This window comes from Peromyscus californicus, unplaced genomic scaffold, assembly GCF_007827085.1.
Source record: "Peromyscus californicus insignis strain IS unplaced genomic scaffold, ASM782708v3 Scaffold_13__1_contigs__length_99412109, whole genome shotgun sequence".
NCBI classification, from domain to species: Eukaryota; Metazoa; Chordata; class Mammalia; order Rodentia; family Cricetidae; genus Peromyscus; species Peromyscus californicus.
The window spans coordinates 26,430,750-26,443,003 of NW_026294424.1; the positions used below are offsets into that span (position 1 = coordinate 26,430,750).

Below are 12,254 nucleotides of genomic sequence, written 5' to 3' on the forward strand. Positions count from 1 at the left end.
CCAGGTTCAATCCAGATCTTTTGAGGTGGGAAGATCTGGTGGCAGCTTACACGAGGACATGGTAGAGGGAAGCTTTCGCTCTTTGCCCGCTTGCTCTTGTTCTTGCGGGCAAGTCCATTCCTTCACTGGCATTGGTGCCTACTTCTTTGGGGTCTCAGCGTGTGTCGAAGACCAGCAAGGACAGCCAGCCTGGTGGACTGAACAACTACTAGATTCTTGGGCCTTCCATTGGTAAACAGCCATTGTTGGACTAGCTGAACCACAGCCTGTGAGCCATTCTAATAAATGAATATATACAAATATATTATAATATAGAATAAATAAATGAATATATATATGTTCATTCTGTAAGTTCTATTCCCCCAGAGATCACTAATTCAGGGACAAGGCTGCAGATCAGCAATAGAGTGTATGTGTACTGTGCAAAAGGCCCTGGGTTCAATCCCCAGTATCAGAAGAAGGAAAAACTAAGAAAAAGCAGGGTTGATTAAAGTGTTTCTTCATTGTGTGGCCCGTCCCAGACCTGCACTTCAGAGCTTGAGGGAGATTCCCCTAACCCTTGGCCATGGGCTTTCTTTATAGAGGTACTGCACGTCCTTGCTCAGGTTTGTGCCAAGGTGTCTGTTGTTTGGCTTATTGACTTGTTTTTCGTGGCGATTGTGAATGGGACGGTTGCCCTGATTTCATTCTCAGCAGGCTTATCGTTGGTGTGTTGGAGAACTACTGATTTCCACATGCTAATGATGTGTGTATCCTGCCACTTTGCAGACAGTGTTTCCCAGACCTACTAATGTTCTGGTGGAGTTTTCAGGGGCTCTTACTTACAGGATTGTATCATCTGCAAATAAGGATACTCTGGCTTTTCCCTCTCATATTTTATCCCTTTTATTTGCTTTTCTTTCTTTTTTTATAATTTATTTAACTTTATTTTATGTGCATTGGTGTGAAGGTGTCAGATCTCCTGAAACAGGAGTTACAGACAGTTGTGAGCTGCCATGTGGGTGCTGGGAATTGAACCTGGGTCCTCTGGAGGAGCAGTCAGTGCTGCTAACCCCTGAGCCATCTCTCCAGCCCCTTATTTGCTTTTCTGGCCTTGCTGGTCTAGCGAAGACTTCCAGCACCATGCTGAAGAGAGGGGAGAGTATGCTCATCCTTGTCTTGTTCCTTGTTTTAGTGGGAATGCTTCTTGCGGTTCTAAAAGCTGGGAAGTGCAGAAACAAAGGACCAGCAGGTTCTGGATTAATGTGTCTTGATGTGGACAAAGATGAGAGTTTGTCTCTGGCCTCTTACAATAGGAGTGTTGATCCTATTCATGAGGGTCCCAACCCACTGCCTAATCACCCCCAAAGACCCTATCTCCTGGGCTGGGATCCCAGTAAATGAGTGAGGAGGGTACACAGACATTCAGACCGCAGCATAAAGCTTCTTCCTTCACAGGCTGTAACTTCAGGGTTGCACTGATAAACCAGCTGTGCCCAGGAGAACATCTGAAACAATAATCCTGGACACAAAGGTGGACACTCTTATCAGGAAAAGCACGTCTGCCCGATGGGCAAGGTGACTCCCGGTAACAACTAGTCAAAAAGAACAACACTGGTGTACTTAAGAAATAAGTCTGGAAATATCTGGCAGACTCCTGCCTCTGTTTAAGTTGTTCAAAGTGTAACCTGGGGCCTGGGCCTGAAGGATTATATGGATGACAGTGTATTTGAAACGCATAAACCTGAGGCCTATGTGAGCCGGTAAATTTTTCTCTTTGAGGCTGGTGTCCTTTTGTGAGTTAGCCAGAACCCATCACACGCTAGTATTAAAGAGCTGTTCTCTTTATCAATGTCTAAGTGTGTGCCGTGAGTTCTCACTGGAAGGGTTACTGATCCCACAGCATTCCGACACCTCCACTGCTCTGTGTGGTACTGCCTGCTGTTGACCACTGGCCCTACAGAGAGTGCCTGTCGCCGTAAGCCGGCTCATCTGGCTTCCTTCACATCTCCCCACTGCGGGCTGAAAGTCGGCTTCCTCCCTGTCTGTCCGTAGCAGGCCTGGCAGAAAAGAAGACATTCTAAAGAGACTCTGTGTCTCTCAGTCCATCAAACTGTTGAAACATGGACTCCAAAGAAGTGGGAATTTCTTCAGGACTCACATGCTGGGAGAAGGAAAGGGTGCCAGCCAGAGAGGGAACTTGTCACCCAGGAAGAAATTTCAAACAGTTCTAAACAACTTGTCAAACCACCTTGCAGGGTGGGACCAAAACCCAAATAATGATGGTTACCGGTGGGCACACACACACCTTGACCGTGACTGCTTGGATAGCCTTGGCCCTCTGCTGAAATTTTGATCTCACTTCAGGCCCCTGAAGACAGACTCTGGACTCTGTCTCTCTTCCTAATGTGGCCACATTAAATGGATTTTTCTTTCTATACCTTTTCCAGTATTCATTTGGTTCTTTTTATTGGCTTGTTGAGGATAGTGGCCAGACCTAACTTGAGACAGTTTGTGACCACCCCAAGTTTGATACATTGTTTTGCAACGGTTGATCAAGCTACACCCAGCTATGTCCTAAGTTTAAGGGGGAATGTTGCCTGACTCCTTAAACAAAACAAAACAAACCCACAACACAGCAGCACAAAGCCACCCTCCACAGGGACCTTCCCAAGCTAACCTTGAGTTTATGTCGCAGCATCAAGCCAGCCCAGAAGACCTGGGCGATGGAGACACTGTTCACTATTTGACAACTTGTACTTACTTTGTTTTCCTTTCCCAGACTTGAAAGCTGCCAATGTACCGTCCGAGAGTGCTGTCTGCCTGGAGAAATGCAGAGGTTCAGGGACACGGTTTCATACTCGGCATGTGCACAGGTCTAGATTCAGATAAAGAGTTGTCTAGGCCTGGGAAGGGAAATGTTTTGATTAACACTGGCATTCGGCAGGGACCTCACTCGGTGTCCTGGTTCAGGCAGCTACTGTTTATTTATTCAATACAATGAGACAAAGTCATTGAAGTCCCTATTGCTGGTAATTGTCTCAGAAATTGCATTCCTTGGCCTCACAATTAGTTTGATACAAAGCAGGGAGACACTTGGGTTAATAACCTTGAGTTTTTATGACTCAATCAATATTTTGGTTGCTGCAGGCTGCTTTGCAATTGTAAATTTTGAGTACAGTGCTTGTGGAGTGTGTAAATATTTAGCCAGCCATTGAAGCATCAATTAATGAAATCATTCCTTTAATTTAGAAGACACCATTGGCAGCGTGTTGCTATGAGGTATTTATGCTAGTTACTCTCATAGCTGGGAAACTGGAATGCTGTCGTGCTCTGTGGCATATTACTTTGCCGCTTCACAGGCCCTTACTGCAAATATTTCTTGTGGATTAGCTGCCTTCAGACAGGGCTGCCTAGCCGAGGCCCTTGCCACAGATGGCTTTGACCTGATTCTGACTTTATAACCATGCTTCTCTGTCTGCTTAAGATTTGCAGTGTTTTATTCCAGTGCTTGCTAATCTCACAGAGTGCTGGGAGTCACAACTGAGAGGGATTGCTCCATCCTTCTTTTTAGAGTGGGATACTGTTAAAAGGAGAAAACCCTGCATAGTCAGAGCCCCCCCCAATGGCTCTCAAGTACCAAAGCACTGAGTTCAGTGATACTTTCTTTTAACTGGGTATTTTTCTTTTCTTCTTCTGTAAAATTTGGGTTTTGAGTCAGGCATGGTGGTGCACGCCTTATTCAATCCCAGAACCCAGGAGGCAGATGCGGGCAGATCGCTCTGAGTTTGAGGACAGCCTTGTCTACACAGCGAGTTCCAGGTTAGCCAGGGCTACAGAGTGAGCCCCTGCATGCCCCCCCCAAAAAAAAACCCACCATGGTTTTGGGGCCTAGGGAGATGACTAGTGGTAAAAGCACTTGCTGCTCAAGCGTGAGAACCAGAGCTTGGGCACCGAGAACACATGTAAATGCCGGTTGGCTGTGGATGTCCACTGGTGATTGACAGCTTCGAGTCCCCAGAGTAGGCTGGCTAGCAAGAGTAGCCATGTTGGCAAGCTCTGGGTTTGATTGAGAGAGTCTGCTACAACGAATAAGGTATAAGAGCACTCAAGGAATATTGCCCGCACAACTGTGGGACACCAAATACACACTCATATGAATGTACCTATACACAAGCAAAATGTATACACGCACGCTTACTGCACACAGATCAAAATGGAGAAGGAACTGGGTTTGTGTTTTTGAGACATGGTCTAAGGTGTATCAGGCAGGCCTTGAGATCCTGAATCTTCTGCTTCCCCCTTCTGAGTGCTGGGATCAGAGGTGTATAGCAATACACCTGGTACTCAACTGGTTGTTCGTCTAAATCCAAGTTTCCCAAACTATGCTCCTGGGAATATGTTTTCCTGGCTTGCTAAAAGGATTCTACTTTGCTTCTGTTTGGAAAGTCAAATTTTAAAAAAATGGGGAGAAGAAAGAGAAGGAGGAGGCTGCATCATCTAGTTATTAGCTTCTTCAAGCCAAAAGACATCTTGAGGATGAAGAAGTGTGCATACTGTGACCTATAGTTTTCAACTTGAACTATTAGGGGGATTTTAACTCCTTCATCCTAGAAGGGAGTTATCTTAATGCAATTGTGCTAATACATAATTTCTTGGTGTTGTCGCAATCACAAACATGGAATACAGACTGAGTACTAAAGGACACTAAAGTGTAGTGTTCCATGCCTGCTAATCCAGCTGCACGAGAAGCTTAGGCTGGAGGACTGATGGTTTTGATTTTTATCGAGACAGGGTTTCTCTGTGTAGCCCTGGCTGTCTTAGAACTCACTTTGTAGACCAGGATGGCTTCAAACTCACAGAGATCTGCCTTCCTCTGCCTCCCAAGTGCTGGGATTAAAGGCAGGCGCCATCACCATCCCACTAATGCCCAACTTTTAAATTCAGATCCTTGTCCTTGCAATGCTGGTACCTCACTGACTGAGCTCTCTCCTGGAATCCCCCCACCCTGAGATACAATATTGCTATGTGGCCCAGGCTAGCCCCAAAATTCAGTCCTCCAGCCTAAGGTAGGCATAGTGTCACACACTTGTAACCCCAGTGCCAGGAAGGTAGAGACTGTCTAAAGAAACAAACAAACAAACAACAAAACCAAGTTGATAGAGCCTGAGGAACAACACACAAGGTTGTCATCTTGTACACACCCAAGCATACAAGTACATGAACACTGGCAAACACATTCACTTACACACATGAACATGCACACACATGCAGCAAATAGAGAGAATAAATTCTTTCCCCTTTCAGTCATGCATACCAAAGTACACACAGACAAAACCACATATTGCCTAGAATTTCCTTTAAGACACCTCAACAGCACTGATCAGTCCATGGTCAGAGGACAGGGACTCTGTATTTTCCAATTTAGAATACAGTCTCAGTCTATTGCCCTTGTTGGGACTAAGTTATCCTCCAGCCTGAGTCTCCCAATTAACTGGAACTGTGGACACACAGTCTGCCCCTGGGCTAGGACCCTGTCTTTTTCATCTGCATTAGTCTATTGCTCAAACATAGCCTTCAACCCCCAAAGATGAAAAGCTCCTGCTCCTTGAAATCACTGAAAGACTCATACAACTGTATTCACACACCATTGCTCCACCACATCTAGCTGCAAGAGAGGCTAGGCAATATAGTTTCTACTCCAGATCTCCTCCTAGTTGAAGCTTAATTGAATCTGTGTCTTATTTTAGAATTTCTATTGCTGTGAAGAGACACCACGACCATGGCAACTCTTATAAAGGAAAACATTTAATTGGGGCTTGCTGTGGGATGGTCTGTATGTCAAATGTGTTGCTGATTGGTCAATAAATAAATCACTGATTTGGCCAGTGGCCAGGCAGGAAGTATGGGCGGGACTAACAGAGAGGAGAATTGAGAGAACAGGAAGCTGGGTGGGGGAGACACTGCCAGCCACCATTAGGACAAGGAAGATGTAAAGTACCGGTAAGCCACAAGCCACATGGCAAGGTATAGATTAATAGAAATAAATTAATTTAAGCTGTAAGAACAGTTAGCAAGAAGCCTGCCACAGCCATACAGTTTGAAACCAATATAAGTTTCTGTGTTTACTTGGCGGGTCTGATGGCTGTGGGACTGGCGGGTGAGAGAAATTTGTCCTGACTGTGGGCCAGGCAGGAAAACTCTAGCTACAGGGGCTGGCTTACAGCTCAGAGGTTTAGTCTATTATCATCATGGTGCATGGTGGTATTGTGTTCCCCAAAATATTGTTCACCCTAATAAACTTATCTGGGGTCAGAGACAGAACAGCCACTAGATACAAAGGCTAGAAAATGGTGGCACTCACACCTTTAATCCTAACTCCAGAGGTAGAAATCCCTCTGGATCTCTGTGAGTTCAAGGCCACACTGGAAATGGCCAGGCATGGTGACACACGCCTTTAATCCCAGAAAGTGAGCCTTTAATCCCAGAAAGCAAGCCTTTAATCCCAGGGAGTGGTGGTAGAAAGCAGAAAGGTATATAAGGCGTGAGGACCAGAAACTGGAAGCATTTGGCTGGTTAAGCTTTCAGGCTTCTAGCAGCACAGTTCAGCTGAAAGCCATTCAGATATGAGGACTCAGAGGCTTCCAGTCTAAGGAAACAAGACCAGCTGAGAAGTTGGCCAGGTGAGGTTAGCTGTGGCTTGTTCTGTCTCTCTGACCATCCAGCATTTCACCCCAATAACTGGCCTCAGGTTTGATTTTATTAATAAGAACTGTTAAAAATTCCTGCTACAATGGTGGGAAATAGAGCAGACATGGTGCTGGAAAAGGAGCTGAGAGTTCTACATCTTCATCTGTAGGCAGCAGGAAGAGACTGTGTCACACTAGGCCTAGCTTGAGCATATAAGACCTCAAAGCCCGCCCCCACAGTGACACACTTCCTCCAGCAAGGCCATATCTACTCCAACAAGGACACACCTCCTAATAGTGCCACTCCCTATGGGCTAAGCATTCAAATACTTGAGTCTGTGGTGGCCATTCCTATTCAAACCACCACAATCTGTCTATCATCTATCTTTCTATCTATCTGTCTGCCTGTCTATCATCTACCTACCTACTGAGCACCTTGAGAAAAAGTCAAGAGGTCAAGGCTGGTCCTGCAGAGACCGTTGCCCCTCTTCAATGGAAAGCTCATTGTCTTCAATGTAATGATGTAGGATAATAAACCAGTTTCCTGCTGTTTCAAGTGTCACTCGGGTCTCTTTACATTGGGGAACATCTATTGTATTGGCACTCACTGATAAACTATTTAGACAAGGCAGCCTTCAAATTGTGAAAGAAATAGCCCAAGTGTCTGTGGAGCCGTCACAGCCCCAGCGAGGAACAGCAAGTTTACACACCACGCAGTCCCACAAGACATGTCAGCATTTGCTTAGGTAACAGTTGGATTTTACAGTTACTACTTCCCAGGTCTAGGTTATAAAGTCATGGATCTCCCAAAAGTACAGTGCAGGCAGCAAAATAAAATCCTGACTTTACTCAAACTATTCTATTATCAAGGATCTTTAGAAATGTCCTCTGGAACCAGTGATGTTTTCTGCCAATACATAAACATCTTTGGATACGATTTCACAGGCCTGGGGAGATGGCTAAAGTCTGGGGAGTGGGTAAAGTCTGGGGAGATGGCTAAAGTCTGGGGAGATGGCTAAAGTCTGGGGAGATGGCTAAAGTCTGGGGAGATGGCTAAAGTCTGGGGAGATGGCTAAAGTCTGGGGAGTGGGTAAAGTCTGGGGAGATGGCTAAAATCTGGGGAGATGGCTAAAGTCTGGGGAGATGGCTAAAATCTGGGGAGATGGCTAAAGTCTGGGGAGATGGCTAAAGTCTGGGGAGATGGCTAAAGTCTGGGGAGATGGCTAAAGTCTGGGGAGATGGCTAAAGTCTGGGGAGTGGGTAAAGCCTCGTCTCTCCTTTCCTTTATCCCTTAGGACATTTCTCTTATTAAAATTAGTCAGTGCATATTAATTAGAACAATATCAATTAAAACATTGGCTGGGCAATGTAAGGAACATAAACTCCGTGAGAGGACTGCTTTCTCAGCCCCTAACACAGGTCACAGAGGAGACTTGGGAAGGAGGCTAGCCAAGGAAGGACAGAACGGTGTCACAGGAACATGGAGACTGAGCCTGGCAGGAAAGTAATTAGCCAGGTGCGGTCATGAGGTGGCAGAGAACACGCGTTTCCATACAGACTTCCAGCATGTGAAGACTTGGCATGGGTAAAGAACTCGGTGGTCGGCAAGAAGGTGGCAAGGGATGAGAGCCTCACCAAGCGGGCAGGAATGAATTCATGAGGACCTGAGACAGACATCTGTCTTCATCCACAGCACCGTCTGGCTGGGACCACGAGGAAGTTAAGTCTGAGTTAAAGACGAAACAGTGACACTTCCTCGGGAGGTGAAAGCCTAGGACAGGGAGGGTCGGACACATGAAAGAGTGCCACCGCTCTGGTGGCTGTGTCACAAGGAGGCGCAGGACCATAGCAGGGATGTTTGTTCAGCACACAGGACTTTTCTGGAGAATTTCCAAGGAAAACTATGCCTCAGAATTTTTTTTTTTTCAATTTGAGACAGGGTCTTACTTCATAGGCTGACCTCAAATCCTTGGTAATTTTCCTGCCTCCGCTTCCAAGTGCTGGGATTGTAGACATGACCCATCATGCCTAGCTTCTCAGAACTTCTAAGCAGAGAGAAGAAGTTAATCTGCCCACCTTTTCCCTTCTTGCATTGCTCATTGGTCGCGTTTCACTCTTTAGAAGCCAACTCCCTTGTACTTTCAGAGGCGTCCACACTGCCCCTGGATAGGCATGCCTGAGGTAAGGCATTTCTCCAAGCAGAAAGCAGACATGCCGGGAGAGGAAGGACACAGTAAAGGGCTTGTCTAATGTGTCCCGAAAGGCTCCCATCAGGAGAGGGCTGTGACCCAGCAACTCTGTGGAGAACAGTTTAGGGGGACTGAGAGTGGACGTTAGGACTCTTACTGCAGTGGCAGGGAAGAGAGCACATGGTGCCCAAGGCTGGAGAAAAGACGTGGAGTTGGAAAGATGAATGCAGATGAGAACTTTCCAGGGTTAGGGGCTGGAGAGATGGCTCACCTATATGCATTCAGGCAAAGCACTCATACACACAACATAAAGATAATAATTAATTAAAATGCCCAGGACTAAAGAATACATTGAGAAATAAGAAAAAGAGTCAGAATATCTAGGTTTCTAACTTGAGCAACCTGGAGGATGGATCTTTCGCTGCGTAGGAATCTGAGATGGGGGAGCATGTCTCGGGGGAGCACGCATGAGCTGAGGCTTGGACATGCCTCTGAGAAACCCAACTGCATATTCTGAGTAGTAGATATGGTTAGCAAGGACCGAAGACGGTGAGGCAAAAAAAAAAAAAAAAAAAAAAAAAAAAAAAGCATTTAATGACCCCATGGAGACTGATGGGCCAACGGAGAAGATGGAGAGTGAGCAGGCACCTGGGTGTCCCGGCACACTCCTGGAATCCCCGCACTTGGGAGGTTGAGGTGGGACCAGGAGTTCAAGCTAGCCTGTCTCAAAACAAGACAAACGAGGAGAAAGAAAAAGAACAAAGATGGGGGAGGAAAACAGCTAAGAGCGTTGGTGCCCCAAGGAGGCAGGGTTGGGGTGAATTCTCCCCCAGGGGACAACGGCAGGCCAGGCGAGCACTCTAGAGGGAAGCCATGGGACTAAGTGGGGACTAAGAGAGTTGAGCTTGTTCTGGAGGATTCATTGGGAAGAAGAGAAGAGAGAGCCGTGGATTTGGCTCAGCAGGTAAAAGTACTTGACATCAGTCCCCAGGACCTAAGTTCTTTCTCCAACATCCACCAAGGTGGAAGGAGAGAACTGACTCCTATAAAGTTGTCTCCTGACCTCCACACCCTCCAATACACACACACACACACACACACACACACACACACACACACACACACACACACACAAATACCATAAATAAAATATTCTTTAAAAGAAAGAGTAATAGAGAAGAGGGGCTGTGGTTTTGAAGAGATGTTCCTGTTTTGTCTTGAGAGACGACATTAAGCAGTTAATACAGTGTGGGGGTGGGGCGCGGTTAGGAGCCGAATACAGGGGAGAAGAGACTGTGCAGTGTGAGGCTGGAAGGCGCAGGAGGGGCTGGGATCCCCACTACCAGTATGGAGCCTAAGCTCAGGGCAGAGAGCATCCCCCAAGGGGTGAGGGTAGGTGGGCATGGCATCAATGAAGGCGGAGCTGGGGCAGGAAGCTGAGGGTCTGGTTCAATGACGTCCACTTGTGAAGTGTAGGAAGCAGGCCTTGTGTGGGTCGGGGAGGGGGGCGTTTGCAGAAAGTGGAGAGGGTTTGAAAGAGAACAAACTCATCTTGATGATCACAAGCGAATGTCAGTGTATGAGGAGCAGGAGAGAGATGACTGGGAGAAGGGATCGGGGAGTCGCCTCAACACCCCTAAACCCAGACTCCCAGGTTTGGCTCTGGTCTTCCAGCTCATAGATAATGAAGCACATGAGGCAGATCTGAAGCAACCACCAAGCATTTTGACTTGCAGATAACTAGAAGGCTGTTGTTTTTATGAACTCACACATACTAACTTACCACACGAGCCAACTATTTTAAAACGTCTTTTATCGTGGCGTGGTGGCGACACTTCCAAATGCTAACGCGGGGAAGCAAAGCACTGTGGATGAGCATCCACTAAAGGCTTCCGTTCAGCACTTCGCCTCTGGGCTTTTCTCTTCAGGGTTAGGGTTAGCGGCCAGAACAAGCCCTAACTGTTAGACCGGCAGTGGCGGATTATTTGCGTCGGGCACCTCAGTAGGTGAAATGTTGTGGAACCCTGGGCAGCAGCTCCGGTTACAAATCTCAGCCATATAAAATAACAGGAAATGTGGGGCTTTTGGAGTCCACTGGAAAAACGAGTTATTTGGAGAGGAGTTCCACAGTTCAACTTCTCTGTGTTAAAGAAAAGGATAGCCCATGCAGCTTTTAATAGTGGAAAAGAAAATTCTGCCACTGGGCTAAGAGAGGACCGCTCATCCTATTTCTAGAAGACCTTACATTTAGTTTTAAAGCCATCTTCCTTTTCTGTAAGAGACAAGAGGTTGGAAATGAAAGCCAGAGGGAGCTGCAGGAAGATATGAGGTTTATAAAAGAAAAAAGAAAAAAAAACCCAAAAAAACCGGATTTCCTAATTTTCCAAGATGACCTTCCAGGGTTGTTGGCTTTAATTCCTTCCAAACTGCCCTCTCCCTCCCCACACCCCTGTCTTGCCTTTTAACACTGAACAAAGATTTCCTGCGCATCAGGCATCACCACGTGCCTTCATTTCTTCCTGTAGGTACAAGAGAGATTGCTAGTCAGATAAACTCAAAATGTCTGGGTGATACTGGCACTGGATTTAGGATATCTGTACTCTCCAGAAGAGTAAGCTAACATCCGTGGCCCACCTGGGACAACCCCAAACGATCAGGCAAGCTGGCATGTGTACAGACTTGAGTAGAGAATGGTGTGTCTCTGAGAATGGTGTGTACATACCCGAAGCAAAATAACCCAGCCCTGCAGTGAACACTGACTGTGAGCTGCTGAGAAATTTTACTGGAATTGGTGTTTGCAATGTATGGGGGAGGAACAGAGAAGGGGTGGGGGACAAGGACACAGGATCAACCTTGAAACAAAGAGTTTGAAAGGCCAGACAGAGCGTGGAAGATGAGGCAAAGCTTAAGCCCGAGAGCAACATCAGTTCCTTTCAGGTTTCTTGTGAGAAGCAGCAATAACGAAGGTGGTGTGCCCAAGAAAATGGCCCAAGGTTGACCAGCTTCACCCAATTGGACTTAGAAAGATTCAGTTTCCTTGTGTTTCTGGATGAAGCAGGTGTTTAAAAGATTTCAAGGGGGTGAGGACAAAAGAAAAAAAATCTCAAGGACATTCCTGGAAAAGGGATCTCTGGAAGAACAATGGAACTAGCCAGTATACCATGGCACAGTTTGCTATTTGAAGATGCCTAACCCCCCGGAGGAGGGCAGGCTCTCTCTGTCCACAGCTGTAGAAGGTGTGAGATCTAACTTTCTTAAGTAAGTGTACACAGAGCAGAGGCACATGTTTCCTTGTAGACTTATCATTGTGTGACTGTGAGTGTCACTCAGCCCAAGTGTCCCTTTCCATGGCAGGGAGGAGGTGTACTTGAGCATTATAGGAAGGTGGTGCACTCTC

At 46.5% G+C, this 12,254-nt stretch overlaps 1 long non-coding RNA gene across 1 annotated transcript in view; it reads left to right on the top strand.

Annotated features, from left to right (window-relative positions):
• LOC128108323 (uncharacterized) overlaps window positions 1-7,354 on the top strand; it is a 32,390-nt gene extending 25,036 nt beyond the window's left edge. Inside the window, exon 3 of the long non-coding RNA XR_008217429.1 lies at window positions 2,762-7,354. This is a non-coding gene — a long non-coding RNA (uncharacterized LOC128108323). The remainder of the gene's footprint in view (window positions 1-2,761) is intronic.
• The last annotated feature ends 4,900 nt before the right edge of the window (window positions 7,355-12,254 follow it).